Source organism: Dasypus novemcinctus, chromosome 6, assembly GCF_030445035.2.
Source record: "Dasypus novemcinctus isolate mDasNov1 chromosome 6, mDasNov1.1.hap2, whole genome shotgun sequence".
NCBI lineage: Eukaryota > Metazoa > Chordata > Mammalia > Cingulata > Dasypodidae > Dasypus > Dasypus novemcinctus.
In genome coordinates this window covers 68,249,101-68,255,505 of record NC_080678.1, presented here as the reverse complement: position 1 = coordinate 68,255,505, position 6,405 = coordinate 68,249,101, and the positions used below count along the sequence as shown (strand labels likewise).

General features: G+C 41.0%; 1 pseudogene; it reads right to left on the bottom strand.

Moving 5' to 3' along the window:
• Window positions 1-282: 282 nt before the first annotated feature.
• Window positions 283-3,535, bottom strand: LOC101417709 (transcription factor E2F6 pseudogene; annotated as a pseudogene).
• Between the last annotated feature and the right edge of the window lie 2,870 nt (window positions 3,536-6,405).

The following is a 6,405-nucleotide window of genomic DNA, read 5'->3' as shown; positions in this document are numbered from 1 at the left end:
ATGCCTGCTCCTGGACCGTCAACTGTAGAGAGGGAGTGGGGTCTGGTGAAAACGTGGCAGTTCTGATGAAAATCATTTGGGTAGAGGGGTAGGGGAAGAGGGAGGTGGATGGTTGCTGGGCAGATAAAAAGCAATAGGCATTCTTATGACTGGACTCTGCTATCTCTCCAGAATCATCTTTTCTGTCCTTCTTGCACTTTTACTACTGAGAATGCTGTACAGTATCTTTCACTCATGGGCTTTTGCTCATGTTGATTTTTTCTGCCTGAAATACTCTACTTCTTCCTTTCTCCTATTACAATCTGTTTTCATGGAAGGCTTGAATGCTATGAATACCTTGATGCATCACATATGCTAGTCTTTTATTTTAGCATAATTCTTAATTAACTCATCCAAAGCATCTTCGATTGTTAAGTCATAGAGTTCCTCCTGTAGCTTCTTAAACTGGGGTATTGCTCCAGAATCGATAAGACCAGATTCTACCCACTGAATATGGTTCTTAGATATTTATTTCCAACTTGGTCAATTCCATCTAAGACATTGGCAATGTCATATACTCTTCATTTTCTCTACTCTCAATTTTGTTACAATCTTGTTTAAGTCAAGAATATTTCCAGGAGCAGCACTGACAAGATCCATGAATTTTGAGTTAAATAAACCAGTGCTATATCAAAATGAGGTCTCTTCACTTTCAGAGCTTTTCTCATGGACACATCATACATTATCTTCTAAATCAATCCTTATTTTTGACAGCAGCAGGCCCTCCATGTTGATGGGATCTCTGTACCAGCCACGAACTGTTTCCTCCGCCAGGTCCTGGAGGAGGGCTGGGTAATTTCCTCTCTGACTGCTGCTGAGTCTTGCTCCTGAACCCGGCAGCCAGTCGCCCCTCGCACCCTGCGAACTTGCCTGCCTTCTTCCTCTTGGGTCTGGTACAGCCAACGTGCCACCACCGTCTCGGACACGCTCGTTCCTGCTGCGGCAGGAGGAGATGGCAGCCCGGCCTCGCAGGTTGCCGGAGCTGCCACCTTCTGCCTGCACCACTCCTGTGTCCCCTTCTATTTGCAATTGAGTGTACCATCCACGAGAAGGTCTTCCCTACTTTTAAGTCCAGGTTACCATCTAAGCTGGATTTGAAAATCTAATTAGAGCCTACATTTCTCACACCAAAACAAATATCCCATTTTATAGATTATAACATGGTAAGAGCAGAGAACTTATCTTGTTTGTGGCTCTGTCTTTATCGCCTGGTCCAGCACCTATCATGAGTAACTGCTCAAGAAACAATTGTTGAAAAAAAGGAAGGCATTAATGAGGGAATGGGAAGTGAGCCCATCTTAAGAACTGCAGTAGCCTGGAGAAGACGGTAGTACTAGTCAGCGCCACAGAGAGTCTGAGGGTTTCTTGAATAATGTCTGTACGCAGATTTAGAACATTTGTTATGTGGCAGACATTTGTGCCCCACACTTGATACATTACCTCACTTAATCTCTGTGGGTTGGGTTTTTTTTTTTTAAGACATTTATTTATTTTTATTTATTTCTCTCCCCTTCCCCCCTACCCCTGTTGTCTGTTCTCTGTATCTATTTGCTGCGTCTTCTTTGTCCGCTTCTATTGTTGTCAGCCGCACGGGTATCTGTGGTTTTTTTGTTGCGTCATCTTGTGTCAGCTCTCTGTGTGTATGGCACCATTCCTGGGCAGGCTGCACTTTCTTTCGCGCTGGACGGCTCTCTTTACGGAGCGCACTCCTTGCACGTGGGGCTCCCCTACGCGGGGGATACCCCTGCATGGCACGGCTCTCCTTGCGCGCATCAGCACTGCGAATGGACCAGCTCCACACAGGTCAAGGAGGCCTGGGGTTTGAACTGTGGACCTCCCTTGTGGTAGATGGCTGCCCTAACCACTGGGCCAAGTCCGCTGCCTGGGTTGGGTTTTATAATTCCCATTTTACTTTTGAGGAAGCTTACATTTGTATGCCCGTGGTTCTACAGTAAGTATGTGGAAAGCTGGGTTTAAAATTCAATATCTGACTCCAGCTCCTATGTTCTTAATGATGATCCTGAGAGATAATGGTATGGTTATTAACAATTTTCCTTTGGTAGCAGCCCCCAGATGTGAGAAGACTGGACTTCATAGATCATCTTGCCCTAGAAGTCTATATTATGCCCATGTTTTAGGAAGGAAGGAACTCCTCCAGATACCATTCATACCCTGGCTTCTAGGCTCGTCAACAATTGAACACATTGATAAATTCTTATTCTTCATTGTAGTGAGTGAAAGATAAAATTAATGATCATATTTCAGCCATGAGGGGAGAAGGGGTAAGTTATGAGCTGATTAGCCACTTGGTGAAGCCTTTTGGGAGTCATTGAAAGTAAATTGCATAGAATTTGAAAATCTGCTAAATTTGATAATTATTTTCATTATCTGGTTTTATCATGGGCATAAGTAAAATTTCCAAGGATCTAATGAATTATCAGTACTTGAATGTTTTTTAGTTTGGAAACAATGTCATAATCACCTAAGTTTTCTCGTTTATTTTTTTTCGGAATTCATGCTTTTATATAACAAGCTTGTAGATGACACCTAAATTATCAGAAATCCTTCCAATTCTACCTTTGCTGTTGCTGTTTTTTGATGGCAAATTTTCCGTAGGTAGCTTCTATAGAGGGCAAATTTCTTCTATTTCCCTTTGCTCTAGCTATATTCCAGAATTCAAAACACCATTGTGACAAGGGAAAATTTAGTCCATCATTCAGATGGACTTGCCTTTTTTGGTGCTGGGTAAATCTAGTTCTAGAATAAAATAGACTGATGGTCCTGTCATTTAGTGTGACATACCATTATATAAAGATGAAGGCTAAAGATAGGCATGTGAAACTGACATCCATTTATGCATTAAAAATTTTAACTGTGATCATTTCTTGATCTTGTAATTATAAACTATGAGTTGCATTTTTGAGAGTAATTTACTAGAGCTGCAATTCTCGATGAACTTGCAGTAAGTGCTTCAGCCTTTTGAGTTAATCAGCCTGTGTGTTCATATCAGAGCTCAAGCATGTGGAGAAATTGGGCTTAAATATATCTTTGTTTTTGTCCTTCCTTGCCTTTAAGTTCACAACGCCAAGAGAAAAAGACTCATCCCTTCTTTTTCTTTTACACTAGGTTCAATAGCGCCACCCAGCAGTGTTTTAGTACCCAGTGGGCAACTGATGACAATGAGTAACTGACACTTCTCTCTTTGGGGTGTAGCATCCTTGGAGAAGTACTGTGGGGGTTTCCATGCTCTAAGTGCAACAATAATCCATATGCCTCCAGAAACTATTGGTCATTTAGGATAGATTCCATATGTCTTGGCAGTAATTTCCTTCATTTCTCTTTTTTCTTTACCTCCTACAATCAATCCACTCACAAGTCTGGTTAGCTCTTCTATTAAAATATTTCTCATCACTTTCCACTTCTCTTCATTTTCACTCTTATTAAACCAGACAAAACCCATCTTTTTAGGTTTATGTACTAACCTTATTAACGTCATTCCTGCTTCTATTTTTGCGCTCCACCCCCATTCATTACTCACACAGCAGAAGAGAATGTAAATCAGATTGTATACCTCCTCCGAAATTCTCCATGGCTTCCCACTGCACTGAGAATAATGTGCAAATATGCTACTACTGCATGCAAGCCCCTACGTGATCTGCCCCTGTTAACCTCTTCACCTTCATCTCTCACCATCACTCCCTGTGCTCACTGACCATAAGATCTGCAAGCACTTCAAGTTCATTCTACTCCAGGCCTTTGTTCTTGTTATTTTCTCTGCATGGAAAATTCTCCCCCCAGATATTTTCATGGCCAGCTCAACTTCTCATTAAGGTTTTAGCTTGAATGTCACCTACTCAGAGAGATCCTCAAATTTTCCTTTCCCTCTTACAACTCTTCCTGTCACTGCTTAAAATAAATAGCCATATTTTCTGCAAAGAATAATGACTTTCCATTTGAATTTGGTTTTCAGTACATTTTAAAAAATCAACTTTAAAAGTTCTGTTTTCTTCTCCTTGCAAAGTTAACTCATATATAATGGAAATTTGAAAAACACATAAAGGTAAAAGGAAGATAACAAATCACCCATAGTCTCACGTACCAGAGGTGATTATTATTACTATTTTGCTAATTTCCCTTTCTTTCTGTTTAAGATATATCTCTTATAATAATCTTCCGTGATAATCTAGACTGTATTTATCTCAATACATCTCAGTAGAGCTCCATGCTAAATTCAACTGGTTCCAACTAGGGATTAATTTGTGAACTTTCTACCATATTCTAGACATGTTCTTCCCCAACTGCTCCCCATATCATTTATAGTATTTATAGTCCCATTCTATGGGACACTTGCTACAATATTTATCTTTTTTTTCTCCACCAATCTGAATCCTATATTCATTTATATAAACAAATATTAACTGAGGATCTATCATATACCAAACCTTGTTCTTGTTGCTGGGGACACAGCAGTCAATATAATGAAATCCCTGCTCTCGTGGAATTATTTTATATGAATAAATATGTAAGTATTAGATGGTGAAAGTGGGGGTAAGGTGTAGAGAGTAGTGGAGGTGAGTGATGAGTTAGTTTAAATAGTGTGGTCAGGGAAGTTTGAGCAAAGACTTGAAAAACGTGAAGGGATATCTGGAGGAATCTCCCTGGTAGAAGGAATAGAAAATTCAATGATGGTGAGGGAGGATTGTGCGTGGAGAGTTCCAGTGACTAGTAAAGAGGCCGGGGTGGCTTGATGTCATCCAGTGCACAGGGAATAGAAGACAGGCCTATGAGATCATGTGGGGTGATGGCAAAGACATTGAGTTTTCCTCTGCATTGAGTGAGGTGAGATACCAGTGGAGGAATTTGAGTAGAATATTCCTGAGATCCTGTGGACATTTATAGACTTCCCCTGACAGCTATATAGAGAAAGGGCAGGAGTGGGAAAAAAAGCCAACAAGAGGTTAGAGCATATATCCTCGCAGAGGATGTCTGTATTAGTGATATGTGATCAGATTCTGGGTATGTTATGAAGATGGAAGCCTCGAGATCCACTTTTGGGAGTGGGAGCTAAGAGAAAGAGCAGAGTCAGGATGACTGCAAGGTTTTTGGCCTAAGTAACTCGAAGATTGTGGAAATGGGGGAGATTTGGAAGGGATAGTGTTGACAGTAGTCAAGGTGGTGGAGCATATAAAGAGTTCAGTTTTGGGTGAACTCCTCATGAGAATGTCAAGTACATTGCTGGATATATGAGATGAATCTGGGTTTCTGGAGAGAACTGAGGGATAGAAATATAAATTTGGGAATTATTGCCATTTAGAAGCCATAGGAGTAGATGAAGATAGAAAGAAGAGAAGAGGAGGAAACAGAAGAGGAAGGGAGGGAAGCTTTCCTTGGTCTTAGAATCCTTTGAAGCTCAGGGAAAGTCTCACTTCCTTTTCAAGACTTCCCTTATCATCTAGACTGTATTTATTTTTCTATTTTTCAGTCTTTTTACATGAACTGTTTGAATTGCTATGATGGAATTCAGCATTCAATTACATTCCATTGTATATTACATGAATATGCACTGGGCAGCTACAACTTATGTGCCAGATGCAGTGCTGGGCCCTGGCAGTACAGTGGTGAGCTGCACAGACAGGGTGCTGTCCTAGAGGAGCTTGGTCCAGGGGAGTAACCATACAGTGATATAGTATATTTTATATACCAATATGTAATGACATAGGACTACTGATCACTAAATATTAAATCCATATCCTTTCCTTCCTCTTTCTTGGTATTTCCTCAGTGGTATTAACTCAGAAGAATGGGAATTAAACACTGATATAAATAAGTAAATAGGTACACATAAACACGTGTTTAAATTTGATCTGAAGATTGCATTTAATCAGTGTATAGAGTATGTTTTGTCATAATAGTGAGTGGCATCTCTTAAAAATGGTGCTCTATAATGACATTCCAGCTTGGCTAATTCTGAATGGTTTTCTAACATATTTCTGTATACAAACAGAGCTGCCCTTCAGAGCCAACCTGGTTACGCTGCCCCAGAAGCAGCCTGTCCCTGATTTCTCCTCTCCCCTTCTCTGCTTTCCCACTGAGTACCTGTGCTCTCAGGCCGAGAGCGCATCCCCAATCCAAATCTCCACTCACCATCTCAGGCAAGAAGCCAGGCAGAGGTGTTAAGGGTGATAAGTCAGCTATAAGGAGAAGGTTAGGTAGCACTACCCCAGGCCTACTGAATCTTAATTTCTTGGGGTGGGGGCCGGGAATCTGAATTTTACAAATACCTTCAAGTGGCTCTGCTCTGAATGGATGTTTGAGAACCACTGCTATAGGTAGCTGGGTACGCGCTGGCCCATACCGGCCACGTAT